The sequence below is a fragment of the Taeniopygia guttata genome, chromosome 2 (genome assembly GCF_048771995.1).
Source record: "Taeniopygia guttata chromosome 2, bTaeGut7.mat, whole genome shotgun sequence".
NCBI lineage: Eukaryota > Metazoa > Chordata > Aves > Passeriformes > Estrildidae > Taeniopygia > Taeniopygia guttata.
Window position 1 is genome coordinate 93422501 of NC_133026.1, and position 26765 is coordinate 93449265.

At 41.2% G+C, this 26765-nt stretch overlaps 2 long non-coding RNA genes across 3 annotated transcripts in view; both read left to right on the forward strand.

Moving 5' to 3' along the window:
• LOC140682389 (uncharacterized) overlaps positions 1-26765 on the forward strand; it is a 146676-nt gene that overhangs the window by 92303 nt on the left and 27608 nt on the right. The gene's annotated exons all lie outside the window — the stretch shown is intronic.
• LOC140682390 (uncharacterized) lies at positions 19796-25323 on the forward strand. The gene is made up of 2 exons (XR_012054057.1): positions 19796-21888; positions 23028-25323. It is a non-coding gene; the product is annotated as an uncharacterized lncRNA (long non-coding RNA).

Consider the following 26765-nt stretch of genomic DNA (forward strand, 5'->3'; position numbering starts at 1 on the left):
GTCTAGCTAGAAGCTCATTGCCTGGAATGAGTTAGGGGACTGACAAGGCAGCCTTTTCTTTTTTTAAGCAATGTCTTGATGAACAAACCAGTGCTTTATTTCAAACAAGGCTTTTACACTGAGCTACCCCAGCACGGTAATTTAATGAATCTACATTTCATGACTGAAGTGATAAGGATGAAACATTTTAAAATAACCAAAAGGTAGATACACCAAAAAAGTCTGATGAAACATTAAATGAATGTAGTGTAACACATTATCTTTGCTTCTGCACATCCAAAAAGTGCAATGAACTAAAACATTGCATTAAGCCAAGAATAAAGCTAAAAATTAAATTGGCTTAGAAAGATCTAGTGTAGTGGTTTATGCACTGGGAACGCTGTAAATTTGGTCATTTAATAACATTCTCTTTACCTCTGAAATGCACATTAAAGGCAAACGAAGACTCATGGTAAAAAGTTAAAGGAAAAGGACAGAGCTGAACTTTGTCATTTTATATGCTTATGTCTTTTTAAACACACAGTATTAATTGTTGTTTTATTTATTGTGTAGTTATTCTCACTGTCTGTTTTTCAGGTGGTGTGAATACCCTGAGACATGAAATATAACAAGGTCTGTTACAGATTAAAACAGGATCCAATAAAGAAGACGTATTCAAAAATATAATACTGCCCCTTCAAATCAATAAATAAAGACAAGCATTTCATACACTAATGCATATATCTATGACCATTATAAATTAGTTGCTTGCCAGAAAATACACTTCTTAGCACAAGTGCCATTATTTAAAGTTGTCTGTTTAATGCACACTTAGTATATTTTCTCATCCAAAGCTGCACTGCATAATTAGACAACATCCATTCTTAAAAACTAAAGTAGATGCCAAAAATGTAATACATAAAGCATGACGTATTACAAATTTACATCTTCAAAAGTTATGTGTGGTTTCAGACAGAAAAAAATTGCAAAAAGATCACTATATTATAATGGCCAGGGTTTCATCTTAGCTTGCTCCATCTGTCGACTGGCAGTAATGTAAGTTATAATGCATTCATTCTTATTCAACTTTAGTGAATGGGTATTTTCCAGGGTAGTTCTATTAAGTGGACAACTAGATAGGTGTCTTAATAGTTTGCTGAATTATGGTTGTTTAAGTCTCGGTTAGATCAATGGGTTGATTGCTGGTTCTTTTCCCAGAAGACATTTATTGTCTTCTAAGTTGGACTCGTATTTCTGTCTGTATTCCCAGCATGGATGGGTTTCTGGCAACCTATTGATCATATACAGCATACTTTTATCTTTTCCACTTAGGACCCCTTGGGAGCACTCTCTTACCCCCATCCTGCCAAGATGGGTGAGGGTGTCTGTCTCCTTCTGCCCTCCTTTGGGCAGTACGGAACAGCCAGGTTGGTGGCAGTTGCCTTGGTGAGAGCTGTGACAGCTGTGTGGGTGAGAACTGTTCCCTTAGTGTGCTTCTGTGCAACAGGACACACTGGGTCAGTCAGAAAGAGCAGGAAAGTGTGGGCCTGCTGAGGGATGCAGGGGACCTAGTGACAACGGACATATGAAAGGTGGAACAGCTTGATGCTTTCTTTGCCTGAGATCATTGGCAAGGTCCACTCTCAGGCCTCCCAAATACCTTTAGCTGGTAACAGGGTCTGGTAGAGTGAGGTACAGCCTATGGCCAAAGTAGATCAGACTACAAACCAGTTTTGTGTACTGGGAAAGTAGAAAACAATGAGCACAACTTGGCATCTGATGTTCCTGAGGGAGCAGGCCTGTCTTACTGTGGGAGAGCTCTCTGTCCTTTTCAAAGAGTGGAGATCAGTGAAATGGAGAAAGTTCTGTGAAACTACCAGTCAGTCAGACTAAGGAGAGCCCTTAGAAAGATCATGGATCAAAGCTTGCAAACTGTCTCCCACAGCACACTCCTGGAGAAGCTGGCAGCCCACAGCTGGGACAGGAGCACTCTTTGCTGGGTTAGGAACTGGCTGGATGGCCGGGCCCAGAGAGGGGTGATGAATGGTGCTGCCTCCAGCTGGGGACAGTCACCAGTGGTGTCTCTCAGGGGTCTGTGCTGGGGTCAGTTCTGTTCAATATTTTTATTGATGACATGGATGAGGGGATTGAGTCCTTCATTAGCAAATTTGCAGATGACAGTAAGCTGGGAGTGTGTGTCAATCTGTTGGAAGGCAGGATGCCTCTGCAGAGAGACCCGGAACAGCTGGATGGATGGGCAGAGTCTCAAGATGGAGTTTAATAAGTCCAAGTGCCAAGTCCTGCATTTTGGCCACAATAACCCCCTGCAGCATTACAGGTTGGAGATGGTGTGGCTGGACAGTGCCCAGGCAGAAAGGGACCTGGGGGTGCTGGTGACAGCCGGCTGAACATGAGCCAGCAGTGTGCCCTGGTGGCCAAGAAGGCCAGTGGCTCCTGGCCTGGATCAGGAATGGTGTGGCCAGCAGGAGCAGGGAGGTCATTCTCCCCCTGTACTCAGCACTGGTGAGGCCCCACCTTGAGTGCTGTGCCCAGTTCTGGCCCCTCAGTTTGGGAAGGACACTGAGACACCTGAGCGCATCCAGAGGAGGCAACGAGGCTGGTGAGGGGCTTGGAACACAAACCTTGTGAGGAGCAGGTGAGGGAGCTGGCGTTGTTTAGCCTGGAAAAACAGAAACTCAGAGGTAACCTCATCCAATGCATTCCCTACAACTCCCTGAGGGGTGGTTGTAGTCAGGTGGGGGCTGGTCTCTTTTTCCAAGCAACAACTAACAAAACCAGAAGACACACTCTTAACCTGCACCAGGGGAAATTTAGGTTGGATATTAGGAAAAAATTTTTTACAGAAAGGGTGATAAAGTACTGAAATGGCCTGCTCAGGGAGGTGGTGGAATCACCATAGCTGGATGATTTTAGAAAAAGATTAGATGTGGCATTCAGTGCCATGGCTTAGTTAAGGTGTTAGGGCATGGTTTGGACTTGATGGTCTTAAAGGTCTCTTCCAACCTAGTCATTCTGTGAATTCTGTGACACACCCATTGCCAAGTGCACAAAGAATAGAACAGTGAGACAATGCACTGGGATTTATCAAAGGCAAATTACACCTGAAAACAGGCACAACAACATTAAGATGACTGGCTTGGTAAATGATAAAGGGAATGCAGTGGATGCCATCTACCTTAAATTAAGCATGGTCCTTTGCACGGTCTCCATAATGTCACTGTAGATAATTGGAAAGATATAGACTGGAAGGAGGATTGCACGGTGGAAAAATTCTGTGTGGACGGTCTAGGCTTAAAAAACAATGATTGGTGTTTTGAAGACCAGATGGTGGATGATTACTGGCGTCATTCTTTAGGGACTGACACTGAGGCCTGTGTTCTTTATTGTCTTCATTAACAATCTGAGTGATGGATTGAGGTGGGATGAACCTTTGTCAAGATTCTGGATGACACCAAAGTGGGGATGAGGCAGGGGATTGTAGTGGTGGAAGTTGCCACCACCATCTTCCTGGCTGGGAGGCTGGGAGCAGAGTTGCCAGTTAGAGGGATCTCACCAGGCTGCAAAAGGGGACTACCAGAAACCTCAAGAAGTACAAAAAAAGCAAATGTAAAGCCCTACATCAAGGGTGTAAAACTGCAGTGATACAGGAGAGTGAATGACTAGCCAGGGCACCTCCAAAAAGGCATCTGGGAATCCTAGTGGTCAAGTTCAGAGTGAATAAGAGAGGCGAAGGCAAGCTGCATTAGGATGCATTAGCCAGCAGGTCAAGTGAAGTTATTATTTCCTGCTGTTCAGCCCTTGAAGATCAGATCCCATCTGAGTAGTGTCCAATTCTGGGATTCCACTGGACAAAAAGAGACCATTGTCTATGTGCTCCAATTGCACATAGACAATTTGGAGCAAGTCTGGCAGAGAACCACTAGGCAGGTCAGGTCATATGAGGAGAGGCTAGGGGAATGGTGCCTAATTAGAAGACGAATCTATTTGATAACTCTACTAACTACCTGTTGAAGTCTATAGAGGAAAGAGAGCTATACTGTTCCCAATGCAAGAACTGGAGGCAATGGAATCAAGCAGCAGCAATTAAAATTCCAATGAGACACAGAGTAAAAATTCTTCATGGTGAGAGTGATCGAACACTGTATCAGTTTGCCCATCTCCATCCTTGAAGGCATTCAGAACTCTAGACAATACCCTGGGCAACCTCGACCTAGTTTTGAAGTTGGTCTTTGGGCAAGAAGGTGGATTAGATAACCTCCATAGATTCTTATTTGTACTGAGATTCTGATTCCTTATTATAGTTACTTCAGTCACTACTATTCAAAAGGAATAAAATCCCTGACTCCTGCACTGTTTTCTTTTTTCCTATTTCCTCTATGGTCTGCAGTATTTTGGCTCTGCTTCTTGCCTCACCTGGCAGCCAACTTGTGCCTCTCAGCAGCTTTTGCACAATACCACAGGAGAGCAAAGGCTAGTGGGCTATACAAACTCGCCAACACACTCAGAGCCTTTGTGCTTCTGCCTGTGCTATTGAGGTGTGTGAGCTAGCCAGTACGCCAAGAGCCTGTGCATCAGGCATACAAAGAGAAATGATCTAGCAGCAGGCAGCAGCAGATTGCAGAGATGTGTCCCAGTGCTGAAAGTGGCAAGGCCTGAACCACCCATGTCAATTAGTGCAGTCAAATCAGATGCAGCAGCAACCAGTTAGACCAGAGCTTATTGTCTCACCTTCCTTCTGGCCTAGTCAGCCCTCCATATCCCATCATGAAGGCACCCTCATTTTTATTGGGAGGGGAATGAGAATCACCTAATATTATATTGAATTATTTTATATTATAATGATTGCATTTACTGTATAGATTATATATACTATGTTATATTAGATGTAATATAACATTATGTCATATTATGTGTTGCTCTTGAGTTGCTTTCCCAGTCTGGAAGTCACCATGCTGCCACCATATTTTATTCTCTGTAGCCCATGAGATAGCTGAGGAGGCAAACAAGGCTCACACTTTCCTCTTTCTTCCCTCTGATACAGTGCAACAGATTTCAATAAGTATCTGAAACTGGAAGTGGATATCCTAGCTTCAGGAGAACTGGGAATGGGGTCAGACAAGAAGCTGTCTCTTGGTAATCTACTCTTTTCTCTAGCAGAAACCCTTGTGTTGGAGGAGAGCAGCATGGAAGTTAGAACTGGTCCCATAGCATCTCATACTTAAGGACAGATACCTGCTCATATCTGAGACAGGGGGATCTCCATCATGGTATAGTTCACCCCAGTAAATCAGCATGGCGCTGATTTGTAAATGGTTGGCCTCATTTACTGCATTCCTCTCTGCAAACTGAGCCTGTGCTAAGCTGCTGGAGCCCAGCCTCACTTTCCTCCAGCCGCTCACTTCCAAAAAATTATTGACATTGCCTCCAGCCCTTGGATGTTAGTGATATTTTTGTTTTATGTCTTTCCTAACAAGTTGACACAACTTAACAATGTTGGTCTTGTCACCAGATTATTCTTCTAAATGAGACAGTTATTCACACTGAGTCATTGAATATTTTACAACATGGTTACAGTAGCTGCTCCGACAGGTACCTGTGTATAGATGAGAGTGTACGTACTGTCACAGCACTGTCACATAGGAGATGTTTGCTCTACCTTTATTTATACAAACCACTCAACCCCTCCTCTCCCTCGCTCACAAGCTGCCCTTTAATTCTCACAGCACCACCTTTCCACCTTGTTACTTGGGGGGATGCACAGAGATGGCCCTACTGCTGCTGTACCTCTTGGGTTTCATTGGGTATTTGGGGAAAATATCTGCTATTAATATTGTGCAACTGAAGATGTGACCTGTAGACAGTATATTTCCTGGCAGACCAGTGAGCTTTGGAGGAACAATTCTTTCCTTGAAGTGGGGATGGCTCTGGAAATGAAGTTCTTTCAATTTTTCCCTTTACACAGTCCTGCTTGATTTATTTTTCTGCTTCTTCAAAAGGACTTTATGGCCAAGAATAATCAGAATATCTGCCAATTGGCTTATTAAACCACTCTGTGGGTATCTGAAATTAAAGACCTCTAGTATCTTCTTCCCCAACCTGTAACCATCCCCAGTGAATGAGTGTGTGTGTATGTGTAGCTCTGTGTGTGTGTGTGTGTGTGTGTGTGTGTATGTGTAACTCTACAGTAACTCTCTGGTTTGCCCAGGGTTTAAGGAATAAGAGCTTAAGTGAAACTCACCCCAGATTTTTGATACTTGTTAGTGATCAGAAAGCCTTGTTTATCATCTCCACTATGTGGCCGGACATCAGAACTGAACCCCTTGACTTTTTTGCAAGGTGTTTTCTCTCCTTTTTAATGCCTGTTATAAAAACTTGTGGCGCTTTAATTAATTCACATTTTAAACATACTTTGAGGTTCACAGGCGCATGTGCTACTTGAAAATAAACTATGCTTTTAAGAGCTTCTGATTTTTTTTTTTTTTTTTTGCAGTGTTTGGGTTATTTTTTCCTCTTTTTTTTTTTTTTATTTTTTGCCTTGAAAAATAATTGTCCCCAAACTAGTTAAATAGCAGGAGAGTCTGAGCAACAGCTAAAGGGCCTCTATGCTCTGTCATCTTGTACCTTGCACCTTGCCAGCAACACCTGTAAAGAGCTGGTGTAAAATGGTACCATGCAGCTCTGCTAGTAGTTTACACTCCTTTTGCTCAGAGTGAACAGACTACACAAGGTGCAAGGCCCAAAGGCCTGCTTTTCTGCCCATTTGGGATATGCTCTTTGCATCAAATCTTGAGATTTCTTCCTTTTATTAAAGTAAACCCAAAGGGGTCCCCTAGAGGCATAGCCAATATTCACTCCTTGTGGGCACACAAATCCAGGATTAGCCTGTGGCTGTTCCCAGGGAAAGTGTTTGCTAGTGAAGTCTGAGCTAGTGTTAGGCAGGTACAATAATGTAGAAGACCTGCTCTGGCTGTTTAGTCATCTGAATTAGATTAATGGAATACCTCTGGAATGTATTTGTGTACCCCCAGAGTTGAAAACTTTAAATTGTGCTTGTGTCCTTAGATATGCTGTTTATCTGAAAATTATTTTTCTTTCACATTACTGTAATCCTCCCACAAGTTAGGAGGATCTGACACTGAAACTATTCTCTGCTGATTTCTCACAGCTAATACACAGAAGCACTGAGAATGGGAGTTTGCCCATTCCCTAAAAAAATTGCCAATTCCCTAAAAGTCACATTTTTTTTTTAAATGCCAGAATTTCACTTTCACTAGGCGAAGCAGAGGAGACTGGTAGAGGAATAATTATTAAAGCTAGATCTGAAATTATTCCAAGTCTGTGAGTCTGCTTCTTTGCAAGAAGAGAGTGCTGAATCTCTAGCACTTTCCATGGCTTGCTTCTTTGCAGAGGTCCTCTAATGGTAAATTGAAGCAAACCAAATGCCCACCACCAGAATTCACTTGACTTCCAATGCCTACACCTGATTTTGAATCCCAGTCCAGATTTAAAGAAGATAAAGGAGGTCTGTCCATGTACAAAAATATCCTTAGATGGCTAAAAACAATCAAAAAGCACTTGAATAAATTCTCATTAATAAACTAAAATTTATCATCTGGCTTTTCTGACACTCTAATGATGAAAGATGCAAGGTGTAGATATTGTAGATACACAGATGTCTGTCATAAGTAATAGAAATTATTAATATTATAATTAATGTGTCTTACACCTAGGGGCTCGAACTGAGATGAGAGTCCCACTCCTTGTGCATGCAGTCAGACACTGCATTCTGCCACGTAAGTAGAGAACAAAGGCAAATAGGACCAGGAGGAAAAGAAAATGCAAGGCACAAAACAGGATCAATCTTGGGCTACTTCAGAGGAACCTTCTTCAGAGAAACCTGAATTATCCTTGATTTTCTAAGGAAGATCAAGAGCCTGCCGATTTCATCTTATTGAAAACCTCACCCTGACAGACTTCTCTATGGTCATACAGGAAACCCATGGAGAGGGGCAAAACATGTCCAGCACAGCAGCACAATGCAAATCCCTAGAATGCTTTTACACAGAAATAGCATTTCTTCATACAAAGAACTGTGTTTGGGCTCATGTCTAGCTTAGATTAAAGAGCAGTGGATAAATATCTATCTTTGTTACCACCACAACCATGGATTTTAAGGGTTAGTCATCCCCGAGACCTGGAATGGCTCATTCACGTGAGACAGAAATACTTCATTCAGCCTTGCACTCCTGGAAGGCTGACACTCCTGGGCAATGAAGCTCCTTTTTTACCTTTTTTTTCTTCCTCGGTGAGTGATCTTGACTGCATTTTCACCAAAACAGAAATGCAATATCTCACAAAGAGGTGCCCTGCATGTTTCTGCCGGCATTCATTGGCTGTGCCTCGCGTGTAGGGCAAAGGCTTAGCCTCTAAGATTTGTTGGCAGCCTCCTGCTCTTTGTTCTTCAGAATGTGAAAATAGTGTAAATAGCAGCATCTGCAATTGCTCCTGCTGCTCTGACTGCCAGCCAAGTCAGATCCCCCTCCCCTCAGAGAGCAGTCCACATGCTGCACACAGGACTGGACCGGGGAGGAATTATATGCGGTGAGAGTGCAGCCTCAGGAGTGCTGTGAAGAATACAGGCCATCAGACAGGAAGGCAGATAGACTGCCTCCGAGTTTGGCTATTCCCAAATGAAATTTAAAAAAAAAATCTCTTCCCCACATCATGAGTCTTATATATTTTTTTAGGATTTTTGTGTCTAAATCTATCTTGCTACCAAAAATGTTTTAAAGAAAGGGAGAGAATAATTCACTCACTGTTTCTCTTGTGCAAGCAGAGCTCTATTCCAAGAGCAACCAACCTTTCTGTCATGATCCTATACCTTCCTGTACAGATTCTTACACTGAACCCATCATGACACTTCAGCGATTTCAGCAGCTGGGCTCAGGTTCACTGTTTTTCTGTTTATATAGTGGTTTTAAGCAATTTTAAATGTGCATATGGAAATTAAGTTTTAAAAATGCTGAAAAGTGATTAGTGTTTTTTTTCCACCATATACATACACATGCATACATGCATACTATACCCTGTATATATATCTGTCATAATAGATTTTTTTCCCTCTCTACCTCAGGTTGAAAAGACATTTTAGTCCTTTTTCATGTGAAAGGCATTCAAAAATACCTGTTTGTCCATTTGAAATCTGCAAAAGAGGTGGAACAGTGTGTAGGCAGAGCAAGACGTTCATTTACGATCTGCAACAAGGGAAGCTGGCAAAGAGCCTGGAGTGAAATGCACGTCCCAGAGAGATGCTGTTGATGGAAGGGTTCTGCAAGCTCCTTTCTAGCCAGCCCTATCAAAGAGTGCCACCCCAAAAGCAAATCCTTATCATGCAAAAAACGGCATGTCAAGGTCAGTGATATAAATGAATTGTCAAAGCATCTCATAGGCAGGCAGCTGGCTAGACTCGTTGTCAGCTGATGGCAAGATTAAAGCCTTAAAGTCTGTAAAAGGATTCAAGTTTTTCCTTGCTACACAGCAGTTGTCCTGAGCTGATGGTCTGTCATGAGGTTCTTATTTTGCAAGCAGAAAGTTCTTATTTTTAAGAAAGACATTAACTATCTTTTTAAATTTTGGTTTTAGCCCCTCTTCCTTTCTCCTTTAATACAATCTTTCAACTCTAAACCAGCAGCATAGCAACCACAGTTCCATCTATCTTCAGAGACCTGAGTTTCTTTGTGAGCCCACCTTAACACCAAGATTCACAGCTTTCAATGACATCTTACTCTCCTGTATTTATTTTTTTACTTGCATCATTCCAACACATGCCAACCTCTAGCCCATAAAATGCTTGGCTCAGAGGAACAGACGTATACAGCTGCACTGTAATTGTATAAAAAAAAGCACGCTAATAACTCTTCAGTGCATTCAAAAACTCTGCTCATTGCAGAAGTCTGGGCAGATTGGCACATGGTGCAGAGGCATAGATTACACAGTGCTTAATGACTAAAACTAGAGTGCTAATATAGCCCAAATACACTCACTTTACATTCAAGAGAATGAGACTTTTTTTCTTCCTCACAAGTGGATTTTAGCCCAACAACACTAGAATATTTGAGGAAAGCCAAGTGTGCACTATGTAAACAGAGAGGTCTGCAGTGGGAACCTAAACCTAAGAGCTATGTTCTTTTAGCAAGAGGGAAGGACCACCCAATGGGAGAAATGGCCAATCAAAACAGCTCAGATTTTTAATGCAAATCACTCATGCATGAGTTACAGACCAGTTGTTCCTTGTAGAAATTATCTACACAGTAGTTTTGAACAGTGAGTCCATTTTCAGGAAATTTTGAACTGCTCTTTGGGGAAAAAAAAAGGACAAAAATGCATTAAAAATAGAGTTTCTTTCAAATTATCCTCAGTGTCTTCCTTAGTGGGTAGTTTGAAGATAGCTTTTCAATGTTAAATCTGCACAAACTATGCTATAAGACTTTCTCTGGTTTAAGTGAGTGAAAAACTGAAAATCATATTGAAAAGTAGAGTTCTTATTTGTACAAAGATTATCACATTTGCAGTACAAATCTAACATTCACAAAGGCAGGCAGAATGGCACATGCTGTGAGCATACCACTCCAGTCTAAAAGCCTTAATTCAGGAAAGTTGCTCTATTGAGGAAAAAGGAACGAAAGCACTTGCCTAACAAGGAGTGTTTAAACTGCTTTCCTAAATACGGATAGATTGTACCATGCACATAAGTGGTTTCCCACACCAAGGGATTACACCTCCAACAATTATATGAATTAATTTTGAATCTAATACAGGGAAACAGGTCTGTGCCCACTCCTTCTCCGGATATGCACTCCTTTTTCAGGCACACATGGAGCTTTGTCATGTGCTGCACACTCAGTGGCCATTCGACCCCCTGAAGGACCAGGCTGGGACTGGTCCCTACATGGGCTGATAACCTGGATGCAGCTGCCACACACCATAAATGCACTGTGTGATCAGTAAAATCACTAAGCTATAACCTGCCCTGCAAACTGCAGGGGGATGAACCAGGGAAGGCTTTTGAAGAAATACCTAACAGCCCTTCTAGAGCTGTAACTGTGGCCTCAGTTTTTCCCATGCACTGGAAAGTTGGAGATACAGGGGAACCTTCTTCAAGTGTCCAAGGCTTACTAAGGGAAAGAGGACCTGCAGCCGTGGAGACAGTCAATGTGTCTATATCCACTGTGGAGAACCTTTTCTTTAGCTGTTTTGAAGCTGGGGCAGTGCAGATATACTGGCTGCACCCAAGGATGTTAACCACAACAGAGGATTAAATAAAACATGTATATGTAATGAAAAACAGAGTACATGAGGAAAAAAAAGGAAAAAATGGAATAAAAAAAATATATATATACACAAACAAAGATTCAAAGCATTTTCTTATCCCTATTGACAATTAACATATTGGCTGAGAATATATTTTCCTGTAGCTTTTGGATTTCTCTAACATTTTCAAACATTTAGGGCACAGTCTGGAAACCAAGCTGACAGACACCACCCTTGAGCAATACTGGCTTGCCATTGACCTCGTGCACCAGTCAAAAAGAACAGTCTGCTCCATCTTTTACCCTGGCACGTGACTTCAAAAAAATCAAACAAGAGTTTCTCATTACACTTATTAAATTCGAGTATGGCTTGTTATTAATTGACTGAGGTAAAACAAAACCCTTTCAGTATAAAACATAATTATTTAAGCTAAAGTGCTGATGACTTCAAATGCTATGTTATAGCACATAATCTATGCTGAAATGAAAGATAGAAACACCTCCTTTTGGACTAATTGCACCAGTGAATTCAGTGCATTTTTTATGACCAGAAAAGTGAGACTTGAGAGGAATGCTGGATATGGGTGCTGTGTTTTATCAGACACCAGATGCCAAGGCTTTCCCTACCTCTATGAAAACAGGCCATCAATGAGCTACAGCAGTAGAGAAAGCCTTCCAGGTCCATGCCTATGGCTAATAAAAGAGCAAATCAAAGTATTTACTTCTTATGTAGGAGCAGCACAGGAAGATATGCTTTACACTTTTTCCCAAAGACGTCTGTAGCTGGGTGGGTTTCTTTCAGTACCCTTCTTTCTCAAGCAGTTTCCAGTTTTCTGGTGTACTTTAATTTGGAGGGGGGTAAGGGCTTCGTATTAGTAAATAATTCATCTATCATACTTGTATCTTAGATTTATGAAGTGACTTTTCTACACCAAAGAGCATTTCAAATTACTGGCTAGTTCATCCCTTCTGATTTTTTTGCCACAGAAGAGAAGGTTCAGATAGTCCAGAGATCTGTCAGGAGGAGGGAGTTGAGTGTGGCACTGTCATCCTCCCCTTCGCCTGTAGCTCAAAGCATGGCTGTGTGTATGAATCCTGCCTGACTGGAGGTCCACTGAGATTTGGGGCTGAGAAGGAGCTCAAGTAAAATGTATGTTCTGGGCAGTCATGGACCCAGGAGGAGCAACATTATATGTGGCATAAATGTCTGATAAACCCACATGGGAATAGGCATGGAAGCAATGACTTGGCTTAATCAATAGCAGCTGCTAGATTCACTTTTATGGTATTGTATCTCATGAGGACATGAGGTGTTTTGGTGTGTAATGGGTCCTACAGGATTTGTGGCAAGTAGTGTTGTTTGGGGAAAACATTGTAAAGGGTCTCAGCCCTTCTCCAAATGCATCAAAAATTTTTGGGGTTTTACTGGAGTCTCCTAATGTAAATATTCTCATAAATTTTTTTGTGGCTGAGGTGGAGGTTCCTAAGGTTAAATTACCAGTGACTAATCATGAGCATTGTGCAGCCTCACTTTTATGCACCTTCTTTGCAAGGCAGAGTTAAACCTCTAACTTATGCATTTAGACTTCCCTTCAAAATCAGAAAAGTCTGCTGCCTGAGAATGCCTTGTCACAAGCTGACATGCTGAGCCAGGAACCAGTAGGAAATGGTTTATCCGGTTACTCTTGTAAGGATTAATTATGATGGAGACTAGTCACCAGGTCTCCTTTTTATCCTGCCAAATGCCTTAACCAAGGGTTAGAGAATCACTGACATTTTTTTCCCCTGCTTTGTTTATTCAATGGCCTTTTCACCTTCTTTTGGTGGTGAATACCACCTCCCGAGCCAGGCCTCCTCTGCAGGAGGGTATTTGAGCTGGAGTCAGCCCTGTGACAATGTGAGTCCATAAGCATGTGCTCCAACCCCCAGGCTGGGGGACAGACCTTTGCTTGTAGGAGAGGTGGCTGAGGGAGGGGGAGCAGAAACAGCTCCTGTTTCCAAGAGGCTCAGAATGGACACATATACATTAGGCATGCTCGGAACATGCGCTGAAACAGTAAAACTTTTCCACAGAAGCTATTTGTCATAGCCTGGAGACATGCCCTAACAAAAATTCACTTGCAGAAAGCTGGTAGGGTCTTGCTTTGCCCAAGTGTTCATGCCCCTTTCCTTCTTTATATTCTGCAGGGTACAGAAATGTACAGTCAGAAAGGACATCAAGAGATTTTGTTTTTTTTTTTTCCCTGACTTGACATTGCCCCACACAGGAGATGATTTCCTTTCTAAGCTCCTCCTGTGTTAAACACATGGGTACTTGCTTTTCCCATGCTGCTCTTGGCATTGAAAGGGGATTATTTTGGTGGATCCTGCTTGTGACAGAATGGGGCTTGGCAATAAACAAAGAAATGGCATCCTAAGCAAAAGGGATTTCACTGTGAGCATGTACCTATATTGACAATATTCAGTGTCCAATCCCTCACCAATCCACCCCATTCATTTTCATGACACAAAACATGAGGTTTCATTTCAACCCTAAAGGTAAGTAACACACTCAGAGAAGAGCACTTCCTGAGCGGAGCTTGGATATATGCACACCACTCCACAGGCTCTATGGAGGAGCTGGAGCTGCCCTTGTGGAGGGCTGAGGGAAGCACTAGTGAATGAGAGACTTGAGCATGATAACAAGTACATAATCTGTGCAGTGATATAAACCTGTGAGTTCAGCTGATACCAACTACCCTTGCCACCCAGAGCAACGGATTCCTCCCCAGCAACAGCTCTCCATTCAGCACAGACCTCTTCAAATGTTGGCAGCATTGACACTGAGGCTCAAGAACACCTGGGCACATTTGTGATGGGACAGTACTCTTAGGTCTGTCACAGTAATATCTGGTGCATCCAGAACAGTCACATGTCAGCACCAAAATAACACTGTCCCCTTCTCTGTTTTTTTTTTCCCTTTTTTTTTTTTTTTTTTTTTTTCCTTTTTGGGTAGAGGAAGATCATCCAGAATCAACCCAGTAAAAAGAATTGTCATAAAATCTCACACCATTGACTTGTAAATGGAATTGAATCTGTGGAGTCTACATAATGATCCTATCAAAAAGGGAAAGAGCTATCACATTCATATAACAGATGAGATATGAAATGACTACTATGGCAGATGAACACCCCAGAGGTATTTTGCTTTATTCTATTCACTGCGTTTATATCTCCAGTTTCTCTAATTTTAGTTATTTTTTTCCTCAGGTCCAAAGACAAGAACAGAAAGATTTTTTTTATTTCTTTTCTTTGTTTTTTGTTTTTTTTTTTTTTAACAAATTACCTCATACAGAAGTCAATAATATAAATACTTATGTTTCCAAGGTCAGTGCTGGGGCTTTATTAAAACTGATTTTTCACAATGCATTTCTCTGCCGTTGCTTCTGCTGTTGCTGCTAGAAACCTTCCAGTCATTTCCTCTTTCCTATAATCATCATTTGGATTGCTAAGAAGTTAAAGTACTTGCAGAAGACAGGGGCCAAGTAGTGACAGGCTCACCTTCCTCACCAAAGAAATTGCCCTGCTTAGGAAAATCAGATGCAAAGCCCTCCTCCCTCCCCTTCTAACCCTCACACATTCCTTTACATCTCTTACCTCCATCTCTTTCCCCCTTCTCCCCCAGCCCCCTCTGCTCAGCATTTTGATTAGTGACTACTTAAAATAATCAGAACAGCCACTTAACTGGCAGTCTCACACTCACACCTGAAGCTAAAACACAGTGTCATAAAAATGAGAAGTCATCAGAATGGCAAAGACTGCCGTTTGCACGCAGCTGCCAGAAGAATATATTCGTACAGCAGTGATTGCGCAGTGCTGCTGTTAGTCAGCACAGGCTGGATTAGTACACAGACCCTTCTATCACTGCCCTCCAGGGATTCACACCCTGCATTTAATTAGGGTTTGTGCCTGGTTTTGCTTCAGAGAGACACTGAGTTAAGTGCAGCCCCAGTGTATTTTGCTGGACAACCTCTGTCTATATGGAACATGCCCCTGCTGTGGCATACACAACACACATGCAAACCCCTCACACAGGTTCTCCTACTCTTTTCCTGTACGTTATTGCCAATATTATGGCACACAAGCTGGAGGGTACTATTTCAACCATGTGTTTTGTACTTATTAAACACTGCTGGCCACAGGGAATGAAATGAGCCAGAGCTCATTCCTACGAAGGGTTGTTGTGGCACACTTTAATTGTACAGAATAATATCATCCAATGTGATGTAATGAAGATCTATGGAGAAAACCAGCCTTTTCCCTTGAAGACAATGCCAATGTTTTTTAATTTTTATTTCATCCACTGACAGGTTGAGAGATAAAAAGCACAATGTGACCTTCTACCATATTCTACATACCATGTTGAGCCCTATACCCATGTGTATCCTCTACAAGCGTATTATCAGTAAACAAGGTAAAGAGTGGACAGCAAACACAGAAAACAAGAATTTGAGAGTGAAAACTGTTGCTAAATCAATCCTTCATGTTTCTTTCCCTTTACAAAAAGGAAGGGAAATATTCCAAACTGTGCCCAGAGCATAGATAGCAGCCTTTGAATTACAGAGTGGTACTGAAAGTGCAGTGCATCTAACCTTAATCTTATTTAAAGTTTTTTATTCTCTGTCATTGTTTTGGTTTAAAAGGCCCTCAAGGAAGTTTGTGAAATGTGTATTAGCTGTCTGAAAGAGCAGTTGTCTCCTATATAAATAAGTATTTAGAAATTATCCCAAAGTCCCTTTTTATGAATGGGATTTTTTCCATTGATTTTGGTGAGCTTGGATAAGACCTTTAGGCAGCTGTCAAAAGGAACAGTTTTGCTAACTTTATATCTATATCTGCAACTTAGATTGAATAAAAAGAGAGACAAATTATGAAAGCTGTGAAAAATCAGAACAAGTACAGTGACTTGTGTTATGATACCTTGCTTCCCTTGAGCTGGGTTTGTCTCACCTTCTTTGGTGTTTGCTTACAGTGGGTAAGAGAGATGTAAGCTTTGTGCAGAGCAGTACTGCACAGAAGAGCACAGCACAGCAGGAAGCTGGGGATAGAAAACAGACAAAATATCGGCCACCAAAACCAGCACTGAGCAAGGGGCTGCTATGAAGGGTAGCTTACAGTGATTTTACTGATTTAATCATATAGAAAAATTTTCCACCTTTGTCCCCTTTTTTGTATTGATCACTGTTACCTGCATGATTTCATTGAACCTCAATTCCTACTCTTTTTAGCGATTTCCTTCTTACCTGTATCCCTGTGTGAGCCTTGTTCAAGAGAAATAGAGAGAGGAAAGTAGAAAAATGGCAAATTTTTCTGCCATGGGTGGCAGGGAGAGTGTGAGGAAGGGAAATGGCTAGAAGGGAAGAAGGTATGAGATAATCAAGTACAACTGAGGAAAAAGCATGAAAATATTTGCTTGCTTATAAGCAAGATCCAAGAATTCCCAAAATCACAAATAAGACATTTGACTATGAGACTAAAGCTAAATTCAAATCCAGTTAAAGATCGGGGGGAAAAATCTTAAAGATCTCCACTCTTGCAAAGGTAAAGAAGATCACTCTGAGGTCTGAAAAGAAGAATAATGAAACAGAAAGGAAGTATAGCACACCTTGTTTAAGGGAGGAATGAGGTTTAAAACCTTGTTTTGAATTTTAATGGATCCCAGATCCCCTCCACATAAGATGCGAGAAAGAGGCAGAGTGAAGGCTCCATTACTTTTTCTCCAGCGTCTTTGGTATCTGCTTACTACTGACTGCAGCCTTCACCTAGCTTTCACAGAGGACATCCTGGATTCCTCATACCACAGCCCCAGAGACCAGTGGCCTCCCAAGCCTGCACCAGCTGAGTTGGCACTGCTGTGCAGCGGGTGGTGGCTGAGCCCTTTCCAACCCTCTGCCCTGGGGAAGCAAAGGAAAACCCACTGTACCTGCCATCATGACAGGGCTCCAGGGAGGTGGAAGCTGTTGAGCCAGATTACACAAGTACCAGGGGACTTTTAAAGCTTTTATTGGCATTTAAATACATATTTAGGGACTGATCTGAACATGTAGTATTTAATTTCCACACCTGGTTATTTGCTGTTATTGAAGTCTATGATTAAGCATCTTAGAACCCCCATTTTTATAAGATTCCATGCACATGAATATCACTGCAGGACCAAGACTTTGTCGCTTTGGATCATGAGAGGAAGCTGAGGCCCCAGTAGATGAGGACCCCTTCTCACAGGCATGTAGATCTGCTCACTCAGCCTGTACTGCAGCATCGGAGACTGACACTTGTGTCCACCTTTCTCCTGCTGTCAGACTTTGGCAGATGTTGTTGTCTGACTCAGTTCTTGAGGACAATGAGGGATTCATGCCTTCTTCTTAAAGGTGCAACTGGCCCTTGTTGAGCCTATCTAATAACCTCAATGTTTGTTAGTTTCAAATTTTTATGAAAAAAACAAAAGTTTTGTCCTTCGTGGGAAATCCGTATTAAATTAAAATGCATTGCAAGATATTTTTGTGATGCAAAAGACCGAATTCTTTATTGACCTGCACTTTGCAACCAGTCTGCAGCTACAGGGGCTAATATTTTTTATTAGGCATAGAGGAGGTAAGATTGTGATCCGACATAAAGATTAACTAGGGTCCCTTCCACACTTATCTCTTTCATACAGGAGCACGGAAATGCTAGGAGACTTCTGATTTGGGCTTTTACAAGTGAAACAACCCCCCAAAAGGGTGATAAAATGGCTCAATAAAAACCAGTGACTCCAGTTCTTTAAAAGGAAAATTTTGCCATTTATACTCCAAGCAGCTCTTCCTACCACTGCAACGGGGCCTGCAGGTTCCTGTCTTTGTCACGCCGACGGCGTCCCCAAGCATGGTGTTCCAAGCAGATTCATTCTCATAACTCATAACTCATTCAGATGCCCTTCCTGTGAGTCAGAAGCACGAACACACCAGCTGATGTCTCTAGTCTTCCTGCCTCTTCCCCAGCTGCTCAGCAGGGATACGCAGCCTCCGGCAGAGGACAGTGCTGATTGTGCATATGGAGGTGCAGCGGGGAGACCAGAGTGGGAGAGCAAAGCGTGATATGCTTTGTCACCTTGCAACAGCCACTATGTTCCTTTCCTTCTGCTTTTGCAAGGCCTTGCTGACCTCCCACAGTCTAGACCCAAACAGCATTTTATTTCCTCAATTGGATATAGCCTGTAGGAAGCAGATAAAAATTCAGGGAGCTGCTCACTCACAGTCATTCGCTCCCATTGGGTTTTCAATGCCTTCTCATGGGAGCACTTTTGAGAAGTCTTTCCACACGCTCACATCTAAAAGTGCTTTGCTTATCACAGAGGTTCGGGCAGGGCAGGTCTTAGCAGCAGTATTTTCATGTGGAGGAAGAACTGCACCACAGCTAACAATAAGCACTTCTTCAAGAGCTAATTGAAGATAGAATGTATAACACCATCTGTAACCAGCCATCTGGTGATTCCCAATAACACTGCCTTCCACACCACAAGGAGGGGAGGAATTTATAGAATAGCAATCTAGTTTGAACAATCTGATTTGGATAAAACGTGAGCCCCTCTTTGCCACCTCCTCAGCCATTATCCGTATTCAAACTGTGTGAAACCGCAACTCTTGTGGGGCTTTAAAAAAATTGCTATAGGACTGTGAGTAATAACGATGATGATAATCAGAAATGTATTTATTAGTTACCTCTGAACTTTCAGATTCCAGCTGGACAAGATGCAGGAAACTAAGACCTCAGGAGAGTCTTTTTTCACAGAAATGACAGACCAGTTTTGCAGTCCCAGGGGACAGTGCTAGCAGAGATAAGTATATAAAGTTAGGAATGATTATCTGAGTTGAACTTACAAACCTTCCACAGCTCACCATAATTCGCTATTCCTTCTCCTACTAATACATGAAGGCACTGTAAATTAATGACCATCAACCTGTCAGTTGTGAATCAACAATATATTTTACTCACAGGAATGCAAAATCAAAACAAATCCCCCTCAGACACCAGGGGTTTCTGATGTACTCTTGGAACACAAAAACATCTGACACTATTTTTGCCACATATCATTAGTGAAATTTGAACCTGTGCTGAATCCTCAAGTGGCCTTTTCTTTAAACTATGAGAGAATTTTAGCAACTGCATTTGGTACCCTTGCAAACACAGGCAGAGACTGGTAATATGGACAGACCTCCACTTTGTGCAACACAAATGGCACCAACTATAATAAATATGAGGAGTGATTCCCAAACCGAAGACTGGCAAATAGTTACCCAGCTGCTACAGAAATAGCAAGATAGATTTTTTTTAAAGAAAAGAAATTAAATGAAATGGATATTAGCTGGAAACATCTGTGTTCACCACAGAGCAAAATGCATATTCAGCAGCCAGTTTATTGGCTCTTTAGAGGATGTGAATGGTGCATTGTAAATAATGACACGCCTGTAATAAATTCCCAGTAAAAAAGAGAGGGGGACTGAGCCTGTTCCTCCCACAATTCACATTTCTGGGTCCCTGCTGTGAGTGATGATTCACAGCAGTCACAAATTCCTGTTTTCAAAATGCTATTGTATACTCCAGGGCTTTCATTAAGTTTTACACTAGCAAGGGAAATTTAAAACTTGAGAGAGAGAGAGAGAGGCTCTGTGGTGACATTCATTTAACACTCGCTGTACTGCACTGATAGATGTGATAGGAGGGTGCATGTCAGAAATCAGTCTGTGTTGCTTTCTTTAAATGTAAAGAATGGTGCACAAAACCCTGACTGTGTAAAAAACAAATCAAAAAACACCAAAATTGTGACTTGACAGCTTTTCTGTTTTGGAGGTGTATAAAGCATTGCATAAATGTATTGGGCTTCAGCATTTAATTTGTGCTCCTACGGGACAGGCAGCTGTCTTAATTTCCTTCTTGATGCAAGTATATCAGGTCTGTGAGTGTTATGTATAAAAGATGTACTGTTCCAGCCTCACAGCTCCAGGACTGAGCTAGCTGCAAAGGAAGATCTTGTTGCAGAGAATATACCTTTTCCTGTCAAAGCTGGGTATCAAGATGTGCAGATGAATTTTTGCATCCTGACCAGGGAATTCCTAGAACATCATTCTGGTGCATGGAGTTCCAGCATACTCCCTCCACTGGGCCTTTCACCTCCAGGACATGGTTTTATATTCAGTCTACATCATTTCAGCCAAACGGTTGTTCTACAGCTGCAAAGCGCACTAATGAGATGAGTTTTTGGCAGACTCACAAAGTTCTCAGTGCCCAGAGTTACACATGTTGTACACTGTCTGCTGGCTACCTCTGTTTGCACTTAAGGAGGCACAAAGATTTTTTTTTAGCAGAGAATATATTGCCCAGTAGCTAAAATGTTATACAAGCTTCTTCTCACACTAGTGAATTTGCCATATCCCATTCATTTAGAAAGGAGGCATCCTTATTCTCAGCTAAATTAAGGGCAGATTTTCCAAGAACCAGGGCCAAATTTTGGTCCTACTTTTTTCTTTTCTTTTTTTTTCTTTTTTAACCCAAGTGCAATTTCATCTTTTCATTAGGATTTCTCAAGCAAAGACAAAATGACTGTGTCTCTCAAATGCCTGTGGTATATTTCTCTGCTTCTTTTTCCTCCGAAATTTAAAACCTTCTGTCACAATTTTTAGCTATAATTACTGAGTTCAGAGTTCCACATTGAGAGCTGCACCCAACACAGGTATGAAGGCATAAGAGCATGAAATAAAAGCTGTTCAGATCCTGCCTAATAAAAATCTGTAACACTTCATCAACATCACAGGCTTATTAATTTCAGGGTCATTTTAAGAGAGAATTTGTGAAATTTGTGCCATTTTCCACTTTGAAAAAGAGATTGGTGTAAATCTTGGAAACAGACCCATTAAATTTAATTAAAACATAAACAGAACTGAAAATGCTTTAGCTTTTCTCTCCCTCACCCTTTGCACTTTTCATTTGCTCAGAAAGTGGGTAAAAGTTTAGTGTGCTTTTTGGTAGTGTCTGAGATCTGCTTTAAAAAACTACGTGTAAGGTGGGAAAATGCCTGAAACGTTAAGTAGTCAACTAATGGCACTTCATTAATTTGCTTTGTTCAGGAGCTGGAGCAGGGAAAATGTGCTGCTTTAAAAGCACTGGGCTGCAAGATTTTAGAGCAGTACCTACATGATCCTATCCCAGCTCCACATCTCCTTCCTTTCCCGTGCAAACGTCCCTGAGGCTATCCAGCCCTGCATGACAACACTCCCTCTACACCTCACTCCATCCTGTGCCAACATTTTGGGAGCCAGCACTGCAGGATTTGCAGCTCCATACCAGTTATTTAATTTTCCAGGGAGTACCACCTCATCTTTCTTGGAGGCTGCTGCCTGCCAGGCAGCTGCCATTTTGTGGAGCAGGGTTGATAGAGCGCGTTGTGGAAGAATCAAGCCCTGCACGCTCTCAGAGAAGGTGCTATTTTTGGTTCTTCTCTTCCTTTTTTTCTCACCTACATTGAGGAACTCCAGCTATTCAAACTGACTGCCTCTGCCTGCTTGAGGTATGGAAAACAATTTTTTTTTCTGTCTGGGGTAGGAAGAATGGCACAGTGACACAGAGCTGCTGCCAGCAGGAGAATGGTCCGTGGGTCACTGCCCAAGCTCTTGGGATGGGGTTTGGTCTGCAGGGCAGTGGGGCACCAGAGATACTAGATACTTTCCCATGCTACAGCCAAAGGAAGCAACAAAGACAGGGAGAAGCAGCTAGGCTTCATTTCTGCAAAATAGTGTTTTTCTTGGGATCTTTTAGCTTGGTTTGTTTGTGAGGTGGAAAAGTGGAATTTCCAAAATGAGCTGGTGTTAAATGTCAGGTTCACTGACAGAAGACCCATTAAGCTGGGTAGGGTAGGTGTGCTGATAGTATTTGTTTTCCAAAATAATATTCATGAGACATGTTTTTAAGAAAGAAAGCTTTTTCTTTGCAATATCCCTGAGGCAGAATAATGGAAACTGCTTTTTGCCTGCCCTTTATATTGTGGACAAAACGGATAGGTACATTTTTAGTGGTACGCAGATATTTACACCACGAATCACCAGAATTGACTTTTCCTTAAACTTCAGCATTTGTCAGGCATACTTTTTTTTTAACTCTCAATTTTGATAGGGGTCCCTTCTCTTCTGTATGACACCATAACAATTAGGTACATCTGAAGCTCTCAAATGTGTAGAACCCTCTTTTCAATCTGTGGTGGTTGGTGGAAAAATACTTTCACTTGGGAGTTTTACCAGTCTGAGAAAGCCAAAGCCTTTTGAATGCCATGGTGTACTCCAAAACATATTTCCTTGGTGTCTGTGATAATAAGAGATGATGCAGGTCCAATTGGGAAAGACCATCCCTGAAAGTTAAGAAGTGAAAACTGGTTTGACAGAGCAAGCATTGTTTGCTAATTTAGTAAATAATTTCCTTGCATAGGCAATGCAATGCAAATACATGTCTGCATTAAAAACCCAAAAAAAATGAATTGATGTTCCTTTCTTCAGAACCTAAGCACTGTTTATATGCCCATTTTAAGCTAAATAATTTTAAATCATCTATTTTTTTAAACTGTTCAATATAATAAAGATATTTCTGATGTTACTTATAATATATTATTGGATTGTATTTCATATCAATAATGCACATATTTTCTCCCAATTCTAGGAATCTTTTTTCCCTGTCTCAAGGTGACTTTGAGCCTCGTCACTTTATTGCAGACTTCAGAGGTTTTCATCACCCTGTTTGCAAGTACCATTTCAGTGGTTAATCACATCAGGGACAGCTGTCTCTGGGGTGCTCTTTTTGATACTGGGATGGAAAAAGCCTTTAAAGACCATTCCTTTGGTGCTCTAAGCACAAAATCAACCAGTGACATATGCCCTGCAGACAGGGGAAGTCAGTAAAATGATATCACAGCTATTAAATGGGTCCAACTATTTTTGTCTTCTTTTTTTTTTTTCCTATTCCAATAAATTTTTTGGAATCTACCCCACCATCATTGATTCTACCCCAAGAGAAGAAAGCAGAACATCAGTCACTGTGAGAGTCTGAAGCATTTCACAGCAAACTGCTTTCACCTCCCAGGAGAAACTGAAATATGTTCCCAAATAGAGGACTTGGAAACTTTTCTCTAAATTGCAAGAATGTGAATTATTCCTTTTAGAGACAGAGCATGAGAGAGAAGTGAGAAGACTAGCTGCAGTTTCTCATCACAGCCTTATTCTTCCCTTCACCACTTATCAACATGTAAACTTTGTTTTCTCAGGAGTAATGATTTTACAACCACTAGGGACAATAGGAAATGTCAGATAAGAGACTCATTACACATCAAGTCAGCCTAGCCTGACAAGACTGGAACAAAATTCAGGAAGAATGAGTAGAATTTTATATGGTTATGTTTTGCTTAAAAGTAGCCAATAAAGAATAATATAATGTGTTGGATTTTTATTTAAACTCTATGCTCATGGTACTTTTTTTTTTTTTAAATCTCTGTATCACAACAGAAGGCTGACTGAAAATAGAACTCTGCATTCAGTGCTGCCATCTCTTTTTCACCTTTGAGGATGAAATTCAGGTGCAAAGGAAAAGTTCAGACCTAAACTTTGGGTCTCCTGCTTATCTGTTACTGCATTCTACCAGACACTGCAAAAGGAGGTAGCTGGCCGCAGCTTTCAACTATTGTATAATGGATTTTGACACAGGCCACAGTGGTGATGACCTGTGCGAAGTGGACACCTGTTATGAAATCTCATATGATTTTGCAAAGAGCTCATGATAAATGTTGTCAGTTCAACAGTGAAGCTCTACAGGCCATGAATTTGTAATGGATTTCTTGGTTGTGACTATTTGTACTGGAATATATAGATTGTGAAATGAAATCCAGATGATAGCCAGATTCCTGTTTCTGTTATTCAGTGTCACAAGTCACACAAAGCAAATGAAAAAGGTCCTTGAACTTGGAGCTTTAAAGGACTTTATATCAGTGGTAGTAACTGAGGGCACTTTTTGAAGGTCACCAGTTTATGTAAATCAAAATTTGTTTGGAACTGTTAACACTGGCTGGGTTTTCTTAGTGATAATTGCCCTGTCTGTACTAACCAGTATGCAACAAGGTCCTCATCATCAAAATAAACTTTCTGCCTACCCTGAGATGAAAAGGCAAAACATGTAGTTTGCACAGAGAAAACCCAGGTGAACAAAACTGAATAAGACCTATCTTTTTCTCTTTGCTTCTGTGCTTTTTCCTTCCTGATTGTCTCAGATTCAGCAGACCCACTTTGAACATTCAGCTGGTTGATCACTAGAGATTGTATTTTGTATGTAAGTCAGCTCTACTTTCATGACAATTTCAACTGTGCTGGTGTCAAATGAACATGGAAGTCACAGGATCTTAAATGCCTGCTGGCAAGGCCTAGAAGATTTACCACTTCCCTATTTCACAGCTGATAAAATGAGAAAATCTTATGAAAAAAGAGGAGTAGTGTACAACCCTTCTCAAAATATGAACTAAGAAAGTGGGGAAAAAATGATGCAACGATTCCACAAATTCAAGGACCACAAATGCAAAACTACAAGTAGATCCACATAAGAGTAAGAGACCTAAAGTAAACACAGGGAATGCTTGCCACCTCAGGTACTGATTAACTGTGGTCCAGATAACCTGATAATCAGCCTTCTACAGTGAGTTTAACTAGGACTGACACCCACTTTATTTCAGTGATACCCAGCGATACCCAGTGCAAATTAAATACACCAAGCCCAGTGTGGTGTTGAGATGCACACAAGACATAGTGGTTTCTGTCTCTTATAAGGACATGGGTTGTGTGGAGAGTATTGTCAGAGATCTGGGTAGTCAACACATTGTATCTCCACCAGCACTTCTCGTCCTGAGACCAGGATGCAAGTTCTGACAAGAAACCTACTGCTGAGAAATAAAAGAATGCTTACGTTGATGTACATTTACATTTTCCTTGTCATAGTGTCACAAGTTTAGTTCCAGGAGCACTCCCTAAGTTCAGAGGAATGGCTTAGCCAGGAGGAGCACTCTGTTGTGGCCTACTACATACACTGGGCAGCCTGAACACTATCAGGGGTAAGTCCTCTTGGGTGATATAATAATTTCATATGTAGGCTTTTTACATTCATTCAATCCAACAGGCAAAACAATGCTTTCTGTGCCATAGTCAGGCCTTAGAGACAGAAGAAAGCTCAGTGAGACAAACAGACACATACAGAAACTGGGCAAATTGTTTACTCTGACCAAAAAGAGTTCAGATGGTCAGCTTCCACCATAGACTTCTAGAGCTTAAGGTTTACTTCCTTAAAAGCATAAAGTCAATAATAATAACAAATACAATAACTCAACAGATAACAGTACCTTAGCTGATAATAAATCATACAACACCTGTCCATTCTCAACCAAATTGGCTCCAGTCTTTGGTATTTCTTTAATTATTTTCTGATGTAAGTTTGGGTTCTCAACTGGATGAAAATGATACAAAGCTTTCTTTCAGTCTTAAAGCATCTCCTATTCCAATTAGGTAACTCATCGTCAAGTCAAAGATTATTTCAGCTTTGAGTAAAATAATAAATCATTCACCGTTTTCTGAACATGTAACTGCAAATTCCTTTATTAAAGCTATTTGCCTGCCAGTTGCACTATTATAGATTAATTACTCAATATCAATTTCGAAGGTGATGCCTGGTTGAGAATTCACACTCCCACTGCTGAGTGAAGTCAAACACACATGGTTACTCTCAGTCTGGCTTTAGCATATGAGCCACTCTACAAAGGGATCATAAAACAAAGTAAAAAGTGACAGCCACGGATACCACTGATGTTCCTTGCAAAAAAGAGACAAAATGAAGGAATGTCTACTGTGGAGAACCAGATGGAGAGGTCCTTATAGATGCTTGGTCTCCTGATTCAGACACATCTGCTCGGGTGGATTTATTACTCTCCAGCAATGACAGGCTGAACCACAGCTCGCTGGCATCAACATGGGGTCTTTCTTCTAACTTCAGAGCATTTGGAGTGGATGCTGAAGGTGGATACAAGTCTTCTTACTTATATCACTACACGTTAGGTAGAGAATGTATTTGAAGAGCTAAGCCTAGTTAATTTCACAAGATTTAACTTAGAAAAAGTATTAACTACTTTTTGATATAGTACTTGGTGGTGTGTTTTAATGACCTTTGTTAATTTAAAATCTGAAACTTGCAAGCATGTAAATGCAGTACAATAAAAGATAACATAAAAGATTCATAAGATTAGTAAGATATTTCAAACAAAAGGAGAAATACAGTTCATGGGTATTATAAACACATAAATTATGATCCAAATTACTTTGTTTAGACCATTCAGGAGTGGAAGAACTTTTAGGAAAAGAGTTTAGAAGGTTG